This window comes from Mobula hypostoma, chromosome 7 (assembly GCF_963921235.1).
Source record: "Mobula hypostoma chromosome 7, sMobHyp1.1, whole genome shotgun sequence".
Classification (NCBI taxonomy): domain Eukaryota; kingdom Metazoa; phylum Chordata; class Chondrichthyes; order Myliobatiformes; family Myliobatidae; genus Mobula; species Mobula hypostoma.
Genome location: NC_086103.1, coordinates 159742825 through 159764058, shown reverse-complemented (window position 1 = coordinate 159764058; position 21234 = coordinate 159742825). Strand labels below are relative to the sequence as shown.

Sequence of the window (21234 nt, the reverse complement as noted above, 5' to 3'; positions counted from 1 at the left end):
CCCTTCTCTTTCTCCCCAGGCTTCCTGTCCCATGATCCTCTCCCTTCTCCAGCCTGGTATCCCTTTTGCCAATCACCTGTCCAGCTCTTGGCTCCATCCCTCCTCCTCCTGTCTTCTCCTATCAATTCGGATCTCCCCCTCCCCCTCCCACTTTCAAATCTCTTACTAACTCTTCCTTCAGTTAGTCCTAACGAAGTGTCCCGGCCCGAAACGTCGACTGTACCTCTTCCTAGAGATGCTGCCTGGCCTGCTGCGTTCACCAGCATTTTTTGTGTGTGTTGCTTGAATTTCCAGTGTCTGCAGATTTCCTCGTGTCTGCGTTTTTAAAGGCCGTATCTCTCAACTGCTAAACCACAATGCTGTCCAAAGTCCCAGTCTGAAAACCTGAAATTCATTCCAGAGAAGTCAATAACACATGTCCAGTATTCCTACTGAATTACGTAAACTTCAAACAATCTGCTGGAAGAATTCAATTGGTCAAACAGCAGCTGTGGGGGGGAGGGGGGGGGAGAATTGTTGACTTTTCGGGTCAAAACCCTGCATCAGTACTTTATCCTGCATGCAGAACGTGAGTAGATTAGCAGATAGTGTAAATGTACACACAGTCTTTCTCCCTGGGGAAGAGTCTCAAAAACTAGAAGGTGTAGATTTAGATAGATGGGTAGAAACTTTATTGATCCCAAAAGAAATTACAGTGTCACAGTAGCATTACAAGTGCACAGATATACAAATATACAAATATTAGAAGAGAAGAAATAAAGAATAAAAAATAAGTTATCTCAAACAGTCTTACAGGAGGGGGTCATCACTTCCCTGGCTATAGGCTGTCTCATTATAAAGCCGAATGGCCAAGGGTAAGAATGACCTCATATAACGCTTTTTGGAACAGTGCAATTGTCTTAGACTATTACTAAAGGTGCTTCTCTGTCCAAGGTGGCATGCAGAGGGTGAGAACCATTGTCCAGAATTGCTAGGATTTTCATAGGGTACTTTGATCTACCACAGCCTCTGTGTGTCCAATTTGACTCCTATGACAGAGCCAGCCTTTCTAATCAGTTTATTGAGCTTGTTGGCATCACCCGTGTTGATGCCATGGCCCCAGCACACCACTGGAAGATTGTACTGGTGACAACAGACTGGTAGAACATGTGAAGGAGAGGCCTGCATACTCCAAAGGACCTCAGTCTCCTCAGGAAGTAGAGATGATTTTGGTCCTTCTTGTACACAGCCTCTGTGTTGCTGCTCCACTCAAGTCTGTCATCCAGGTGCACCCCCAGGTACTTGTAGATCCTCACCACATCCGGGTCCTCACCATCAATAGTTACAGGGAGCAGTGCAGGGTTGTGGGATGGGAGGACTTAACAGTCATCTAAGGGGCAACGTCTTCACCCAGAGGGTGGTGTGTGTATGGAACAAGTTGCCAGCGGAAGGTACAATAACAACATTTAAAAAAGTACGTGGATGGAACATGGATAGGAAGGTTTAAGATAAACATGGGCAAATGGGACTGTCACAGATCTGTATCTGAATTGGCCTGAATAGCTTGCTCCTGTGCTGTGTAGCTCAATGACTGTTTGACTCTAATTGACAGCCTGTTGCTGAGGGAGAAAGGGTGAGGGGAGTTTGTGTTGAAGCGACCAACAAAATACTTCTCAATTATGATTGAATCTATAAGTGCGTAGATCGAGTGGGCAGCCAGGGACCTTTTCCCCAGGGCAGAAATGTCTATTTTAAGGTAATTGGAAGAAGGTATGGAGGGATGTTGGAGGGATTTTACACATAGAGTGGTGAGTGTGTGGACCATGTTGCCAGGAGTGATGGTAGAGGTAGAAATATTCAGGATATTTAAGAGACTCTTTAATAGACACATATCTGATAGAAAAAATGGATGACTATGTGGGAGGAAATGGTTAGAATGATAAGTTAAAAGGTTAGTAGGTTAAAGGGTAGGTTGACTACAAGTACCTTGGGTCAAGAATGATGAGTTCGGAGAAGGACATAAAGATACGGAAGGCGCTGGCGTGGAGGGCTATGAACGACATGAAGGAAATCTGGGTCAAACCTGACCAGAGGGCTTAAAAAGAGGAATTTCATAGCAGTCATAGAGTCCATTCTCACATACAGATGCGAGACGTGGACACTCACCAAGACGATGCGGAAGTCTCTAGATGGTAGCTATACACGAATGCTCTGGATGGCTCTTGACGTGAGTTGGCAACAGCACATGACGAACGTCGAGCTCTATAATAACCTACCGATGCTCACCACTAAAATTGAGGTGAGAAGACTGCAACTAGCGGGGCACTGTCTACGCCACCCCTAGCTACCTGCCAGCCTAGTCATCATACAGGAGCCCAAGCACGGGAGGATGAACCCTGGGCACCCTCCCAAGACTATGGTCAACACGCTCCTAGAAGACAGCAGCGCGGCTAATGTAGATGAACTGAACACACTGATGAGGGAGAGGGAGAAGTGGAGAGTCCGTCATTGTGCCTGATGCCGGCCCCCTAGGCCTGAGTCAACGTAGTAGTAGTAGTAGGTTAAAGGGTTGGCACAACATAATGGGCTGAAGGGCCTGTACTGTACTGTATTGTTCTATGTAATCAAAGAAATGGTTTTGAAGTGAATCATTGTATCAAAGGATCATCCATGGGTGCAGGGAAACATGTCCCAAAAACGAGAATTGATTAGTACAACACACACAAAATGCTGGAGGAACTCAGCAGGCCAGGCAGCATCTATGGAAAAGAGTACAGCTGGCATTTCAGGCCGAGATCCTCAGTGATGGTAGAAGGATAGAGCTTGCCTAGGTGAACAGTGATTGAATCTAGCAAATCCACATAACAGTGGAGTTACCGCAAATGCTTATGTTGAGCCATTAAACTGATGTGATACTCTCCCACTGCTCTTTTGCCTGCGCACAGTAACACACAGCACTAGTCTACCTTGCATTGCAGTTGGGACCTCCCATTTCAGGCAAGGAATGAAGTAATGACCTCGCACAAGTAAATGAATTAAATGGTTTGAGTACGTTTTTGAGTTCCCACCAGTGTTCACCAAGGGCTGTTTACTTTGGCCACTGTCCAGGAAACATGATTAAATAATTCAAAGCCAATGAACGAGACTTTGCTGATGTTGCTCAGGACTCAGGTAGACACATGCAAGCTGACCAGGCCGGCTTTCCCTGATTGCAAAAGACACAAGTCCTTCAGTAACGGGTTGCTCGCATTGTGTACAGCAGAGATATCGCAAGGCAGCTTCCACAGGAGGAGGACGGAGAAAGGGGGTTGGCTGGTTTGAGAAGAAGGCCAAAAACCTCTATGGTAAATATGGGGTTCCACTCACTTCTGCACAGCCTTTTGGTAGCCATGACAACCTTGAGCATTCTTCAATAGCTTGGGGGTTCTTAAGTGCCTTCACTGGTCTTGCTAGTAATCCTCCCCTTTGTACTACTGGGTTCTCTCGGAGCAGACGGTTGGCTTCCACAGGAGTCAGTCAGTCGCATTCCAGACAGAAAACCTGCAGTAGTGAGGGAGAGTTGTACCACCTCAGCTATCAAAGTTCATTTCTCAATTGACATTAGTGAAGTAGATATCTGGTCAACGTCACACTGCTCTTAATAGGAACTGGCTACACACAGTTTTAATCAGTGCAGAGTTATTGCAGATTTCACATGAAACATAGAACAGAGAAGAACACGGTCAAGACTCACTGTGCTCAGTTCTGGTCGCCTCACTGCAGGAAGGATGTCGAAAAGGTGCAGAGGAGGCTTACAAGGATGTTGCTTGGATTGGGGAGCATGCCTTATGAAAACAGGTTGAGTGAACTCGGCCTTTTCTTCTTGGAGCGAAGGCGGATGAGAGGTGACCTGATAGAGGTGTACAAGATGATGAGAGGCATTGATCGCGTGGATAGTCAGAGGTTTTTTCCCAGCACGAGAGGGCACAGTTTTAAGGTGCTTTGAAGTAGTTACAGAGGAGATGTCAGGGGTAAGTTTTTTATGCAGAGAGTGGTGAGTGCGTGGAATGGGCTGCTGGCAATGGTGGTGGAGGCGGATACGATAGGGTCTTTTAAGAGACTCCTGGATAGGTACGTGGGGCTTAGAAAAATAGAGGGCTATAGGTAACCCTAGGTAATTTCTAAGGTAGGGCCATGTTCGGCATAACTTTGTGGGCCGAAGGGCCTGTATTGTGCTGTAGGTTTTCTATGTTTCTAAAGACCCTTTGGCCCACAATGTTGTGCCGACCAATTTGTTTCCATTGGACATAAAGACATCTGGGATGATCTGAGGTTTTGGGAATGGTTCTATAAGAATCTGCACTTTCCTGAATGCCAAGTGAGCTCAAGAGACAGGCACTGTCTCTGATAGACACCATCAGCATAGAAACAGACCCTTCGGCCCACTGGGTTCATGCTAGCCATCAAACACCCATCCACACTAATTCTAGTTTACTCTCCTGACATTTCCCTTAACACACCCCAGACTCGACCACTTAGTTACATCCAAGGGACAATTTACATGTGTCAGTTGAACTTCTTTGGAGAATGTCCAGCCAATAGAGCACGTAAAGCAAACCCGTGTGGTCAGATGGGTGAATGCCCAGGCTCCACACAGACAGGGCTGGAGGTCACGATTGAACCTATATGAACGGAGATGTGAGGAAGCATCTCTGTTAGCTGCTCAAGGTGCTACCTTGAGAAACATCCTGGCATGGTTGTCTCATTGTAGGTGTTATAAAATCGAAGGAGGCAGCAGAGTAGTGTACTGGTTAATGTGCTGACTGTCAGATTGGGGTTTCATTTTCGCTGCTGTCTGTAGGAATTTATAAGTTCTTTCTGAGACTGCTTGGGTTTCCTCTGGCTCCTCCAATTTCTTCTCACATTGCAGGGTTAGGGTTAGTGAGACATGGGCATGCCATGTTGGCGCTGGAAGAGTGGCAGCACCTGCGGGATGCCCAGCACAACCTTCGCTGCTTGATTAGATGCAAGATGATGCACTTCACTTCATCTGACAACTAAAGCACATTTTAAGATTTAAATCTTTCATTGTTGTTCAGATATAGCCGATTCAAAAGGGCCTGGAGTAGAAGCCTCATCGGACGTTTCTTTGGGGCAGTGTAAAAATTTCTCACTCCTTTCAGAATCAGAATAAGGCTGGCATATGTCATGAAATTTGTTGTTTTGCAGCAGGAATACATAATAATAAAAGCTCTAAATTACAATAAGAAATATATACGGTGTATATAAAAATTAAATTAAATAATTGGTGCAAAAATAGAAGGGAAAATAGTGAGGTAGTGTACATTCAGAAATCTGACGGTGGAAGGGAAGAAACTGTTCCTGAAACTTTCAGTGCGTGGTTCAGGCTCTTGTATCTCCTCCTTGATGGTAGCAATGAGAAGAGGGCATGTCCTGGGTGATGGAGGTCCTTAATGATGGATATCACCTTTTTGAGGTATGTTCTTTTGAAGGTGTCCTGGATACTGGGGAGGCTGGTGCCCATGATGGAGCTGGCTGAGTTTACAACTTTCTGTAGCTTTTTTTGGCCCTGTGCAGTAGCCCCTCCATACCAGACGGAGATTCAACCAGTTAGAATGCTCTCCACAGTGTACCTATAGACATTAGCAAGTGTCTTTGGTGATATAACAAGCCTCTTCCAATTTCTAATATAGCCGATGTTGTGCCTTCTTTGTAATTGCTTCAATAGGTTGTCCCGGGATAGATTCCCAGTGATGTGGACACCCAGGAACTTGAAATTGCTCACCCTTTCCACTTCTGATCCCTCGATGAGGACACAATGGTGGGAGTCGAGAGAATAGAGTGGTGGGCTAAGGATGCACTATATTGATTGTCAGAAAGGAGGAGATATTATTTCCAATCTGCACAAACGGTGATCTCCCAGTGAGGAAGTCAAGGATATTTGTACAGGGGCTCAAATTAGAACTGAGGGTACAGTGGTGTTGAACGCTGAGCTGTAATCAACGAAGAGCAGCCTGATGTAGGTATTACTGTTGTCCAGGTGATCTAAGGCCAAGTGGAGAGCCAGTGAGACTGCATTTGCTGAAGACCTGTTGTGATCACAGGCAAATTGCAATGGGTTCAGGTCCTTGCTTAGGCAGGAGTTGATTCCAGCCAGGACCAACCTCTCAAAGTACTTCATCACAGTAGATATGAGGAGTGCCACTGTGTGATTGTCATTGGGGCAGCTCATCCGCTTTTTCTTGGGCACTGGTATGACTGCCGCCGTTTTGAAGCAGGTGGGAAGCCTCGAAAGCAGCAGTGAGAGATTGAAGATGTCCTTGAACACTCTCGCCAGTTGGTTGGCACAAGTTTTCAGAGAACAACTATGTATGCCATCAGGGCCTGATGCCTTGCGAGTACAAATTATAAACCAGCCCCTGCGTTCATCATCCAGTTCACTTCTGACTTGCACAGACACTGTTTTGCACTGGGTAACATAATGACACCAAGGTTATTGCCGTGACAATTATACTCCACATCTCTAGGAAAATTACCTGAGTTTGACCCTAACCATTTCTCCTATGGTCCACTCTCCTCTCCTAATAGATTCCTTCTTCTTCAGTCCTTTACCTTTTCCACCTATCATCTCCCAGCTTCTCACTTCAGCCCCCTCCTCACCACATACCTTCCCCCTCACCTGGTTTCACTTATCACCTTCTAGCTTGTACTCCTTCCCCAACCCCCTTCAACTTCTTATTCTGGCTTCTTCCCCCCTTCCTTTCCAGTCCTGAGGGAAGGTCTCAGCCCGAAACATTGACTATTTATTTCCCTTCATAGATGCTGCCTGACCTGCTGAATCTCCCCCAGCATTTTGTGTGTGTTACACTGGATTTCCAGGATCTTCAGAATCTCTTTATCATGGCCCCAACTGAACAGCAGCAGGCATCCAAGTTTGGACATTCCAATTCCATGGAGTGTGGTTAGCTATCACTGTCCCTTTAAGACTCAGACAGCCAATTATTGCCTGCTATATTGCTTCCTGGAAAATCCTCACTTAAAGGCCTTGTGCTGAGCACTCTGTGCTCAATTGTAGGAATTCCATTTCTAGTACTGTTCTTTGTGACTTTGACTTTGGATTTCATTTGTGTCATTTTGTGTATTTTGAGTTTGAGTCTGGGTATTTTCTAGACCTTACTCTGCCCTTGGGTTCACCACCATCCATAGCCTCCTGTGTTTATGATTTGCCAACCCTGGGTGTCATGTGGAGTTTGCATGTTCCTCCGGTGATCCTGTGGGCTCCCACATATTTCAAAGGTTAATTTGTTAATGTACATTTGCCCTAGTGTAGCTATGTAGCAGAAGTAGATGGACAATAGTTTGTAGGGGAAACTCTGAGAGCTCACATATGCCCAAGGGGCCAAAGGGCCTCTATATTGTAATGAAATTGTATAGCTGCTTTCCCATAGTGGGTCAGGGAACATGATCCATGGGGCTAGAGGTAGGTTCTTTAAGACTAAGTAATACAACAAAAACTGTAAAATTCTTTGTTGCTGTATTGCATATTCTTCCATTCAGTGGCAGAAGACAATCAATGGACCATTCTCTTCAGAAAACCTAAGTATCTACCACCCTGCAGAGGGAGGCAGAGGTGCACTGATGGGACTGCTTTGAGTCAGTGGACTGGATAACATTCAGGGATTCATCTTAGAGTCTGAATGAATAACTTCATCAAGAACTGTGTGTTTGAGCGTGTGCCTTCGAGAACATGCCAGGCATAGCAAAACCAAAAGCCGTGGATGAACCAGGAGATCCATAGTCTGCTGAGGGTTCGATCTGTGGCATTCAAGACCGGCGATCAAGAACTGTATAAGAAGACAAGGTATGACCTGTGGAAGGTTATTTTAAGGGAGATAAAACAATTCCAATTGAGGTTAGAGACGGAATGAAATGCATGTCAGCTTTCACAGAGTTTGCAGGCTGTTACTTCCTACTAAGTGAAGCCTAACACCATGAACGGCTGTGAGGCTTCACTCCCAGATGAGCCTAATTGTGCAGACTTCGTAAGGGAGAATAGAACTATACCTGTGTGAATCCTTGCAGCATCTGGTGACCCTGTGCTCTGTGTCTTGGAGGCCGACTTCAGAGCATCTTTCAAATCAAATCAGTGAAGATTTTGCTGGGCACTGACATGGCATGCCCACAACTCACTAACCCTAACCATGCATCTTTGGATTGTGGGAGGAAACCAGGGCACTCAGAGGAAACCCAATTGCTCTTGGGGAGAGTATACAAGGGACAGCGACAGCTAACCTTACCCCAGGGAATTAGAATGTCCAAACTTGGATGCCTGCTGCTGTTCAGTTGGGGCCATGATAAAGAGATTCTGCAGATCCTGGAAATCCTGTGTAACACACACAGAATGCTAGGGGAGATTCAGCAGGTCAGGCAGCATCTATGAAGGGAAATAAATAGTCAATGTTTCGGGCTGAGACCTTCCCTCAGGACTGGAAAGGAAGGGGGGAAGAAGCCAGAATAAGAAGTTGAAGGGGGTTGGGGAAGGAGTACAAGCTAGAAGGTGATAGGTGAAGCCAGACGAAGGGGAAGGTATGTGGGTGGGGGAGGGGGTTGAAGTGAGAAGTTGGGAGGTGATAGGTGGAAAAGATAAAGGACTAAAGCAGAAGGAATCTGATAAGAGAGGAGAGTGGACCATGGGAGAAAGGGAAGGAGGAGGGGTTAGGGTCAAACTCAGGTAATTTTCCTAGAGATGTGGAGTTTAATTGTCTGAAGCTGTGAAGTAGCAGCAATAAGCTTGATACCGTTATGGTACCCAGTGCAAAATGGTGTCCGTGCAAGTCAGAAGTGAACTGGATAATGAATGCAGGGGCTGGTTTACAATTTGTAGTTAATAGTATCAAAATAACCAGGAGTATGAAAGAAAAATGTCCTTAGTGGAATCAAATTCAACTCTGGAAGTCAAATAAAACCGCTGTCACTTACACTGACTGAACTGCTGGCTGCAGTCCTAGCTTTGCTCAAGGCTGTAATATGATTGACTAGGGCTCCAATCACACCAAGTACAAAAGTAAGGATCATAAAGTTACCTGAAGCGTGGGATTATTTTATAGCCCTGTAATACACTTCACGTCAACTGCGACTTTTAACACATAAATCAACATTTTTCAGCTGGCTGCTTACTTACCTTTACCATCGTTCCTGCTCCTTAAGATTCATTGTCCAGGAGCTCTACTGCTACTGCAGCCGTAACAATGGGGTAAATGGAAGCAAGTCAGTGGAGATCAACTCCACCGAGGCCAGGTGAACGAAGAACAAGATTGTCTTTATTTGTCACAAGTACATCAAAACATACAGAGAAATGATTCATTTGTGACAAATCTAATTAGTGAGGATCGTGCTGGGCACTGACATGGCATGCCCACAACTCACTAACCCTAACCATGCATCTTTGGATTGAGGGAGGAAACCAGGGCACCCAGAGGAAACCCAATAGGTCTTGGGGAGAATATATACAAAGTCCTTACAGACAGTGGTGGGAGTCAAACCCCGATCGGTGAACCCAATATTAAATGTGAACTTAAAAACTATTAAACCGAGCATGGTTCATCTTACCAATGGATCAATTAGCAAATGTGAATGGGGGTTGGTGCCTTTTTAAAAATATGTGTGATTCAAATTAATTATTTATTTAACTTATTTATATTTATTTCTTCCACTAATTTCTTTCTGAGAAAGAGAGACAACATCAAACAAGTTATAGTTTTGGTGCAAGACTGTTTCCAATATTTAAATACTGCAGTTTTTTGATGGCAATTAACTGTTTCTTTTGTACATTAGCATGTAGAGTTGTATTTTGCAGATTTGTAGCATGTTCAATGCATAATAATAGGCTGGAACTTGTGGAGGAAAGCAGTCAATTCTTTAGTGAACTCCCAGCTACCTTCACCTGTCCACAGAGTTGGGAAGAGGAGAGTGTGCCGAGTCATTTGAAAGGAGAGGAATGGCTCTGAAGGAGAAGGGTAAGCAAAGGGCAACTTACCTAGCTTTGAATTAGTTGGCTTTACTCTAATGTTTTTAATTGTTCAGGTGAAAATAGAGGGCTATGTAGGAGGGAAGGGTTATACTGATCTTAGAGTAGGTTAAAAGATCAGCACAACATCATGGGCTAAAGGACCCGTACTGTGCTGGAATGTTTTATGTTCTATGTTCATTCCTGGATTTATGACAATTCTGTGGTACATAGAATCCCATGATGTTGTGCCAACTTTTTAACCTACTTCTTTCCTCTCACATAGCCCTCCATTTTTCTTTCATTTATGTGCCTATCTAAGAGTTTCTTAGGTGTCCTTAATGTATCTGTGTCTACTACCACACCCGGAAGTGCATTCCCGGAATAATGTCTCCTAAAGTGAAATTTCATAAATGGAAAACATTGGGTGAAATGGTTTTTGGGTATTTTGGTACAGTGTACCCATAATTGGAAAGAGAGGCAAGTTGTTCACTAAAGTGCAAAAGAGATTTATTGTCAAAGGGATGCACCCCCAAAGAGTCAATGACATTATGACATAGTCACAACTTGTAAACTGAATAATTAGAATATTAAGGAAAATTAAACGTTTAATTTGAATTGCTTTTGAATGTTTCTGAATGCTATGTGAATTTATTGACAGATTTGATAAAACCTGGTGTTGTGGGGTTGCTGGCTTTTGAGTTTTTCTCCGCTGTTGTAAGACGGGAGCTTATTCTTGCCTGACATTGTGAAGCACAAGGCTTGCAGACCATAGTGCCAATAGTAAAAAGGAGAAAAACGGAGGTCGCTAACAACCTGAAATCAATGCAGGAAATACTGGACGCACCTTGCAGCATCAAACTGCAGAGGCTGGAAATCTGAAATGAAAACGGAAAATACCGCGAATATTCATGTGAATGATTGAGTTTTGTGATTCAAAAGCCTGAAAACATGTGCCACAAGCTCAAGGAAAGCTTCGACCCCTCTGTTAGACGACTATTAAATGGTTCCTTTGTATAATAAAGTGGGTTTTGACCTCACAATCTGCCTCATTATGATGTTGCACCATATTGTCTATCCGTGCTGTACTTTCTCTGTAGCTGTTGAACTTTGTTCTGCATACTGTTATTACATTGTCTTACGTCAGTGTACTACATAATGAATTTATCTGCATGATCAAGCAGTATGCAAGATAAGTTCTTGACAATAATATGACAAAAATAAATCAATTCCAATTGTTCAATTTCTTTCTTTCTCACATTCTACATTTCATTCTATCTCTTGCTCTTCGTCTATTACTGTTTTTCTTTCTTTCTTTCTTTCTTTCTTACTACATCCTCTTTCTATTTCTTTTTCTTTCTTTGTCACTTTCTCATATTCTCTCTCACTCTCATTCTGTCTTGTTCTTTTTATTTCTCTCCTTTCTCTGCCTTCCTTTCTTTCTCTCTCTCTCTCCCCCCTTCTTTCTCTTAGAATAGTGTACAAAGGAATTTCACAGTGTCTGCAATGCAAAATGTTCAAAGTCAGTTCCATACTTCTATGGTAAAGGAGTCAGTGCCAATGATGTAAAATTCTATTAATGGTAGGAAACATAAATGTAAACTTTTCTGAGGCCAAGGGAAGGGAGAGTCAAGAACAGGGTCAATATTTGGTCTGTGAAGATTTTATTGTAAATTTGAGCTCATTCCCTGTAAGGATATCCAATGGAATCAGTGTGGACTGAATGCATGGTATTATGGTAATCCAGGAAGATAAGGACTTCAGTGACCCCGTGTGATAAACTCCACATTGTAGCAAAACAGAAGCTGACTCATGACTACTGTGAGTTTGTGATAAGCACCTCTGGCTCGCACTGGGGTTAAAATCCCTGTGAAGTGTCAAGCTAGCTTTACTGAGCAGAAAATCCAGTTGATAAAATCCTCTGGGAATGCAGATGATCCACGCTTGACTCACGAACAGGTATAATATACTGCTTCCTTTACCACATGTTAAATATCCAAATGAGCATTGCCAAGTTTAATTTAATACAGTACTGTATCTTACAGGAAGATAAAAGAACTAGTGATCACTTGTTGGGTAAAGGAGATAGATTTTAAGAGAGAACTGGCTTCTCCTCAGTTGTGTGAGTGCAGACAAACTTGTCACAAATATGGGGTCCAAGTCCATAGCACATTGAAAATGATAAGGTGATAACAAAAGCATATGGTGTGCTTGACTGGTCAGACCGCAGTTGAAGCATTGCTCTCAGTTCTGATCACCCCATTATATGAAGGATGTGGAAGACAGTGGACAAAGAGGGTGCCAAGATGTTTGCTAGAATGTTGTCTGGATTAGATGGTATGAGCTATAAAAAAGGTTCAACAAACCCGAGTTGTTTTTCCTAGAGCATCTGAGGCTGAGAGGAGATGTGATAGGGTTTTTTTTAAATTTTGAGAGGTATAGGTAGGGTAAACAGTCAGAATCTTTACCCTGGAGTAGAAATGTCAAACACTGGAGACGTGCTTTTAAGATCAGAGGGGTAAGTTTAAAGGTGATGTGAGGGGCAGGTTTTTTTATGTAGAGAGTGATATGCTCCTGGAATAGATTACCAGAGGTTGTAGTGGAAGCAGGCAGTTTGATGTAGTTTACTGTAAGAGGCTTTTAAATAGACACATGAATATGAAGGGTAAGGAGGGACGTGGATGATGCACATGAGGATGACGTTTTGATAGCAGCAACATTGTGGGATGAATAGCCTGTCCAGTGCTGTAATCTTCTAAACGCAATGTTCTAAATACACTCTTAAAGAGTTTCACTCTTTCAGTAAAATATTAGGATGTTTTGTTTAAATGTTTAAATGCTATGTTCCTATTAACACATTCTCCACAGCTGCAAACTGTACTCTCAGGAATGAGTGGATTTAGACAATCTCAGATCTTTTCTGATGAAGCTCTACGTTTTTCTCCCTCTGTCTCACTACAGATGCTATCTGACCTGTTGAGTATTTCCAGATTTTCCCTTCTCTGTTTCAGATGTCTGACATATTTTGTTGCAGTATTAAGCTTCAGCTGTGGCTACAACAGAGGCATCACTGGTGGATTCTCTCACTCTGCCTGAGCTGAGGGAGGAGAAAGATCTGTGCATGATCACGACCCATTAACCTCAACTGGTGTCTATGCACAAACAGCAAGGTGGAATATCCAATGTCCTTAAGTGAAACTTCCGAGAGTTGGAATGCCTGTGGTTGCATTTGTTCTAAATTCACACAGGAAGAGGAGCTGCTCAGGGTGAAATGGAAATCCCATTGCTATCAATGAAATAACACATCATTAGTCTTATGGCAGGAACAGAGAATGGAGGAACATTGGAAGTGGAAAATACTTCCCATTACATTTGGAGGGTTGGACAATCTTGAAAGCCCTAAGAAACAGTTGTGGATTATAAGTCTGAACAAGAGAAGAGAGTGGTGAGCTAAGATGACCTTCAGACCTACCTTTGTCTGTCTCTGCCTCCCACACTTTCTGCCTCTGCACTAGTTTGCTGCCTTACCATAAATGTTCAAAGCAAGGCCTTAGAAGCAGATATCACTGATACAATCCACCCCCACCTTCAGCCTGACATACCCCCTATGCTCCTTTGACGAAAAGGGTGTTTGAAAATCCAGGCACATAACTCAGACTCAACAGGTTGAGCGATTCTCATCTGCTCCTGAGACTTGGACTGCCTTAAGTAGTTTCTTCAAGGCACGGGAAAGAACACATCGGTATCTCTCAAAGCCCATAGGAAAGGTAAGCAAATGAACATTAGTGTCCTCTCCCAGGCCAATATCCCCAGTATTGAGGCTCTAGTTAGTCTTGATTTGTTCCATCAGGCAAGCCATGTCACATGTATATCTGACACCAAATTTTCAAGGTTTTACACACAGTCATAGGACAAAACACCAGGTAAACAAAGGATAAGTTTCCTTCGTCAAATCCTGTTGTTTGACTCATTAGCAATTTGCTCAATTTTCTCAATCTGTTTCACCAAAATCAATGTTGTTTCAATCTAGAATTTTAGCAGCTCATTTGTGTTACTCCCTTCCAAACATTCAAATTCAACCTTCTCCTCGCTGACAGTCATCGAGGATGCATGCTTAGCCCACTGCTCTATAAATTTGCCAATCAGAATTTCAGATGGTGATGAGGTGTACATGGGTGAGAAAGATCGACTGACTGAGTGGTGTTGCAACAACAACCTCACAATGTCAGCAAGAGCAAGGAATTCAAGAAAGGAAGTTTATTCAAGAAAGGGAATAGGGATAGCCCGGGAAATTATAGACCAGTGAGCCTTACTTCAGTGGTTGACAAGTTGATGGAGAAGATCCTGAGAGGCAGGAATTATGAACATTTGGAGAGGCATAATATGATTAGGAACAGTCAGCATGGCTTTGTCAAATGCAGGTCGTGCCTTATGAGCCTGATTGAATTTTTTGAGGATGTGACTAAACACAATGTTGAAGGTGGAGCCGTAGATGTAGTGTATATGGATTTCAGCAAGGCATTTGACAAGGTACCCCATGTAAGGCTTATTGAGAAAGTAAGGAGGCATGGGATCCAAGGGGACATTGCTTTGTGGGTCCAGAACTGGCTTGCCCACAGAAGGCAAACAGTGGTTGTAGACGGGTCATATTCTGCATGGAGGCTGGTGACCAGTGTTGTGCCTCAGGAATCTGTTCTGGGACCCTTAATCTTTATGATTTTTATAAATGACCTGGATGAGGAAGTGGAGGGATGGTTTAGTAAATTCGCTGATGACACAAAGGTTGGAGGTGTTGTGGATAGTGTGGAGGGCTGTCAGAGGTTACAGTGGGACATTGATAGGTTGCAAAACTGGGCTGAGAAGTGGCAGATGGAGTTCAACCCAGATAAGTGTGAGGTGGTTCATTTTGGTAGGTCAAATATGATGGCAGAATTTAGCATTAATGGTAAGACTCTTGGCAGTGTGGAGGATCAGATGGATCTTGGGGTCCAAGTCCATTGGACACTTAAAGCTGCTGCACAGGTTGACTCTGTGGTTCAGAAGGCATGCAGTGTATTGGCCTTCATCAACTGTGGGTTTGAGTTTAAGAGCCAAGAGGTAATGTTACATCTGTATAGGACCCTGGTCAGACCCCACTTGTAGTACTATGCTCAGTTCTGGTTGCCTCACTACAAGAAGGATGTGGAAACTATAGGAAGGGTGCAGAGGAGATTTACAAGAATGTTGCCTAAATTGGGGAGCATGCCTTATGAGAATAGATTGAGTGAACTCGGCCTTTTCTCCTTGGAGCGACAGAGGATGAGAGGTGACCTGATAGAGGTGTACAAGATAATGAGAGGCACTGATTATGTGGATAGTCAGAGGGTTTTTCCCAGGGCTGAAATGGCTAGCACGAGAGGGCATAGTTTTAAGGTGCTTGGAAGTAGGTATAGAGGAGATGTCAGAGGTAAGTTTTTTAAGTAGAGAATGGTGAGTGCATGGAATGGGCTGCCGGCAGCAGTGGTAGAGGCGGAAACGATAGGGTCTTTTAAGAGACTCCTGGATGGGTACATGGAGCTTAGAAAAATAGAGGGCTATGGGTAAAGCCTAGGTAGTTCTAAGGTAAGGACATGTTTGGCACAGCTTTGTGGGCCGAAGGGCCTGTATTGTGCTGTAGGTTTTCTGTGTTTCTATGTTTCTAAGTGATTGTGGACTTCAGGAAGGGAAAGTCAGGAGAACACACACCAGTCCTATTGGAAGGGTGAGCCTTGTCAGGTTCCTGGGCATCATCATCTCCAGAGAACTATCTTGGGCCCAATGCATCGATGCAATCACAAGGAAGGCACGCCAGGAGCTCAACTTCATTAAGAGTTTGAGGAGATGTGGCATGTCACCAGAGACTTGCAGGTCTCAACAGCTGTACTGTGGCAAGCATTCTGGAAAGTTGCATCACAGCCTACAATGTACAGGAGACTGCAGATGGTCGTAGACTCAGTCAGTTCCATCACGGCACGACCTTCCCCATCTCTGAGAACACCTTCAAGGTGCAGTGCCTCAGGAAGACGGCATCTATCACTGAAGAGCTTCACCATCCAAGACATGCTTTCATCATGTTTTTACGGTTGGGGAGAAGGTACAGGGGCCTGGACGCTCACACTCAAAGTTTCTGTGATAACTTCTTCCTCTCCACCATCAGATTCCTGAATGGTCCATGTACGTTGCCTTGTTATTCATCTTTTGTACCATTTCTTTATTTTTCTAACTTATAGTAAGTTCTATGTCTTGCCCTGTACCATTGCCACAAAACAACCTATTTCCTTACTTCAGTCAGTGATGATAAACCTGAACACGAGGAAATCTGCAGATGCTGGAAATCCAACCAACACACACATAAAAGTTGCTGGTGAATGCAGCAGGCCAGGCAGCATCTATAGGAAGAGGTACAGTCGACGTTTTGGGCCAAGACTCTTCATCAGGAGTAACTGAAAGAAGAGATAGTAAGAGATTTGAAAGTGGGAGGGAGATCCAAAATGATAGGAGAAGACAGGAGGGGGAGGGATGGAGCTAAGAGCTGGAAAGTTGATTGGCAAAAGGGATACAGAGCTGGAGAAGGATCATGGGATGGGAGGCCTCGGGAGAAAGAAAGGAGGAGGAAGCCCAGAGGAAGATGGAGAGCAGGCAAGGAGTGATTCTGAGAGGGACAGAGAGAGAAAAAAGAGAGAGAAAAAGGGAAACGGGGGGGGGGAGGAGAGGAGGAATAATAAATAAATAACTAAGAGATGGGGTAGGAAGGGGAGGAGGGGCATTAACGGAAGTTTGAGAAGTCAATGTTCATGCCGTCAGGTTGGAGGCTACCCAGACGGAATATAAGATGTTGTTCCTCCAACCTGAGTGTGGTTTCATCCTGACAGTAGAGGAGGCCGTGGATAGACATATCAGAGTGGGAATAAACTTGATTCTGATTCTATTACAATTTCTGTTAAATTATCTCACGTTGAAAATTCCTTTCCCTCCACCGGTAGTTCTTAAATTGCTGAGTTTCTCCAGCAGATTTCCGTTGCTCCAGATTCCAGCACCTGCAGTCTCTTGTGTTTCTGTTAATTAAATGGGAGCCACGGTGGCGCAGCCATTAGTGTGACACTGTCACGATATCGTTCTGTGCGTCCTCCGTGAAATGCGTGAGCTTTCCCCGGGTGCTCCCGTTTCCTCCCCCAGTCCAAAGATGAACCGGTAGGTTAATTGGTCATTGTAAATTGTTCCGTGATTAGGTTAGAGTTAATCGTGGTTGTGGGGTTGCTGGGGCAGTGTGGCTCAAAGGGCTGGAAGGGCCTACTCCACTCTGTATCGCTAAATAAAATAATTAAAATAAATAGATCTAGCCCATTTTTCATTACCAGTACTATACGATCTAAACCGTCAGTGGTATTCAGCCACAAAGTAATGGAAACTATTTTCTACACTTAAAGAAATCCGCTGCCTTTTTAATGTGAATTTAGTCTGCTTTAACCAATGGATTGTCACCATCATCATCATCATTATGTGCTGTGTTGTATGACGTTGGCAATCATAGTCTCAAATTTTTCTGCACCAGTAGTTTGCCATTCCCTTCTTCTGGACAGTGTTTTTACAAGACGGGTGACCCCAGCCATTATCAATACTCTTCAGAGATGGTCTGTCTGGTGTCAGTGGTCGCATAACTAGGACTTGTGATATATTTCAGCTGCTCATATGACCATCCAGCACCAGCTCCCGTGGCAGGTGACCGTGACTGGGGGTCTAAGAAGGTACTACACCCTGACCAAGGTGCAGTAGAGGGAGGGAGCGCCGTCCACCATCCTTGATAGAGGCGTAGGCGTACTTCCACCCCACCACCCTCATTGTCAGGTTGCTATGGGTTTATCCACTCTCTTCATTCACCAGTCATACTCGATATAATCTACACTTCAGCTGCATTTCTCATTCTTCAACTGCAGTCATATCCTTCTTGACTGACTACATGCGCCATTAGCAACATAGATACGAATGCAGTCGGCAGGGCAGTATAAATAGCACAGCTAAATGGGAAATTTACTGCAACTTACTGAAAAGAAATTGTCTAAACAATAAAGCCTGTGTACCTCTTGGTATATCCACTCTTATCTCAAGGATGATTTCATATTTCTTCACTAGTCTTGTCTGTTCAATCTTGCTCTGCCTCCTAGAAGTGTTATAATCAGCACTCCATTCGATGTTTTGGTTTAAGTTTTAATCACATTCTCTATATTTCTCCTTCCTTGTCTAAATAATTCTATAGCTTCAAATATCATTGGTGCCTAGTAATGTCTGCTAAAAGTATAGAGGACCAATAAATATTTTCCTTGTAGTTTTTCCTGCTTAAAATATTCTACAGATTATTACTGAAGATGTAACTGCAACAACAAAAACCTGTCACGTTTAATACAGTGCATGACCACCACTTTGCACATACTGCAATTGAGAAAAGTAAGGTGTGTGTCTAGGTCATGGGTCAGTGGCACTGGGGGAAGGTGGAAAATTAGCTGAGGGAGGTGGGGATTGGCACCTTGAGGACTAGAGTGAGCTTGCTGGCAACTGGCTGCAATTCCCATTTTATTCACGAACATCACAGGGCAGAGCTTCATGAAGGTCAGAGCATTGTTTCAGGGTCACTGTAACAAATGCTCTTGGCATTAATAACACTAGATATCTGCAGATGCTGCAAATCTTGAGTAACACACACGGAATGCTGGAGGAAATCAGCAAATCAGAGAGGGAGTCAAACAAGAGGTAATGGAATGGAATTTTGATTCTGGAGCGGGTGCTGTATGTTTCAGTTTAGTACCAAAATGAATGTTATACTTGGTCAATGAAAATGAAAAGGGGCAGATGCTGGAAACCTGAAATGAAAACAGACAATAGTGGAAACACTCAGCAGACCAGGGAACATCTGTGGAAAGAGAAACAGTCTATGCTTTCCGTCCAGAGCACCTAATCAATTCAGATGAGTTCTGATGAAGGATCTTCAACATGAAAGGTTAATAATTTTCTTTCCGCAGATACTGTCTGACCTGCCAAGCATGCCCTGCAAGACCATAAGACATAGGAGCAGAATTAGGCCATCTGGCCCATCGAGTCTGCTCCCTCATTCAATCATGTCTGATCCTTTTTTTATCTCCTCTTCAACCCCAGTTCCCAGCCTTCTCCCCGTGACCTTTGAGTCCTGCAGACTCATTTTTTTAATTTGAATCTTATACTCTGCTTGAAAAACTCGGCTTCAGTGAAACCGCATTCCAAGAGTACAATGCACTGCCATTGCTACATATATAATTCTGCTGCTAGCTGTCAAGGATGAATTTCCATCCTATTGAGCATAATTTAACAACTCCACAATTAAGTTTCTTTGTCACACCTTACCAACAATACTATTATGGTGCGGCCCTTAAAACGCAGTATAAGAATAATCACCTGGTTTTTTCCACTAGCTTGTGCTGCTTTATCAATATAATTGAATCAAAATTGACTAAACCAGAAGTGAGGAATGAGAAATTTAATACATAATTTATGCAGTGGAGAAATTCTCCTTTTTTAGATGCTGGTATAGAATTCACTGTAGTGGATCCCCCTCTATCTCCCTACTGTTGAAGAAATCACTGCAAGTTCTCTCCATCTTATGAACACACCGTTCCATAAGTCCAGAAGACAAAGGATCAGAATCAGGCTCTTTGGCAAATTGAGTCTGCTCCTCCACTCCATCTTCGCGATGGACAAATGAGCCCATCTTCTGCTGGATGGCAGCAAAGTATTTACATCTACCTTCTCCCCCCACTGCCATCTCCCAGCCCCCATGTGCTGTAGCAATCACAGGCTGGGTTGAGCTGAGCAGAACTGGGAACGCTAGGGGCTCACTCATTCTCTCACTCACACTCTGAGTCAGTGAGCGAATCCATTCTTCCCATGCCTGTTCCTCTCTTAACACAGCTGTTTCTGCAATCTTCTCCCGGGCACTGTTGTTAATTTCCGACTTACCAGCAGCTCAGGCAATGAATTCTCAGGGAAGCAGTTGAGGCTTTCTCACTAAATATATTTAAGAAACAGTTTACGGACAGATCAGCCATGATCTTATTGAATGGTGGGGCAGGCTCGATGGGCCGGATGGCCTACTCCTGCTCCTATTTCTTATGTTCTTATGAATAGTAAACAGTTGTTGTTTCGGGCCGAGAACCTTCATCAGGGTCTCGGCCCAAAACGTCGACTGTTTACTCTTTTCCCTAGATGCTGCCTGGCCTGCAGAGTTTCTCCAGCATTTTGTGTGTGTTGCTTGGATTTCCAGCAGCTGCAGATTTTCTCGTGTTTGGGGCAATGAATAGTTCTCAGTTCTCAGGAATGGAATCTTGTCGGAACCTGGTGACAGCTTGTAGAATGATTTATCCTAGTGACCTGTCCTGAGGAAGGGTTTCAACCCAAAATGTTGTCTCTTTTTTCCCTTTCCACAGATGCTGCCTGAGCTGCTGAGTTCCTCCAGCATTTTGTGTAATGATTTACTGCTGATGTCTCTGTTTGCTCACTTTGACAGAGGCTCTGAAAATTTATCCATTTTAAACCCAATGTTTTTTTTCTTAATTGACTAGGGATCTGACAGCTGTATATCAATGTAACCAATAAATACAAATAAAAATCTAAAACTGCAGATGCTGCAAATATGAAATAAAGACAAACAAAATCTGAAATACAGGAGGATCATACAACATTTGTGGCAAGTGGAAATAACGATCTTTGTAGCACTGTTTCTCCATATTTAGAGAAGGATGTGCTCACATTGGAGGCAGTGAAATGAGAGAGTCACAAAGAGAACAGCCCTCTAAGAATGCTGAAATATGGGAGGGAGATTGCTATGCCTGGTGATTAAATATTTTTGAAGGTGGGGGGAATTGTGATGAACTCTGCCATGGACAGGGTCAAGATTGGCTGTGAAAAGAGGAGGGTTGGGCAGGCGGCTAGTAACTCCATCCCATAAAAACCCAGAGCTACAGAAACACCAACAGAAACTCCAAAGACCTCATGCCTGGGACAGGAAGGACCTTTGAAGGTGGACTACAGCTGGGGACAACTTGAAAACTGATCCAGGACCCTGGCGAGCTGCCACTGGGGGCCTACGCCCCAGAAGGGGTGATGGGCTTAAGAAGAAGAAGAAGAAGAAGAAGAAGAAGAAGAAGAAGAAATTACGATCAATAATCAATTGAAGCATTTTTTTACTTTTCATGTGCTGGGAGAAA

At 43.8% G+C, this 21234-nt stretch overlaps 1 long non-coding RNA gene across 2 annotated transcripts; it reads left to right on the top strand.

Annotated features, from left to right (window-relative positions):
- Positions 1-2411: 2411 nt before the first annotated feature.
- On the top strand, positions 2412-11483 carry LOC134349700 (uncharacterized). Of its 2 annotated transcripts, XR_010018750.1 has the most exons (4): positions 2412-3323; positions 7537-7840; positions 9836-9995; positions 10647-11483. It is a non-coding gene; the product is annotated as an uncharacterized LOC134349700 (long non-coding RNA). The 2 variants fall into 2 exon arrangements; XR_010018751.1 differs by lacking the exon at positions 7537-7840 and having other exon boundaries at positions 2415-3323.
- Positions 11484-21234: the final 9751 nt, after the last annotated feature.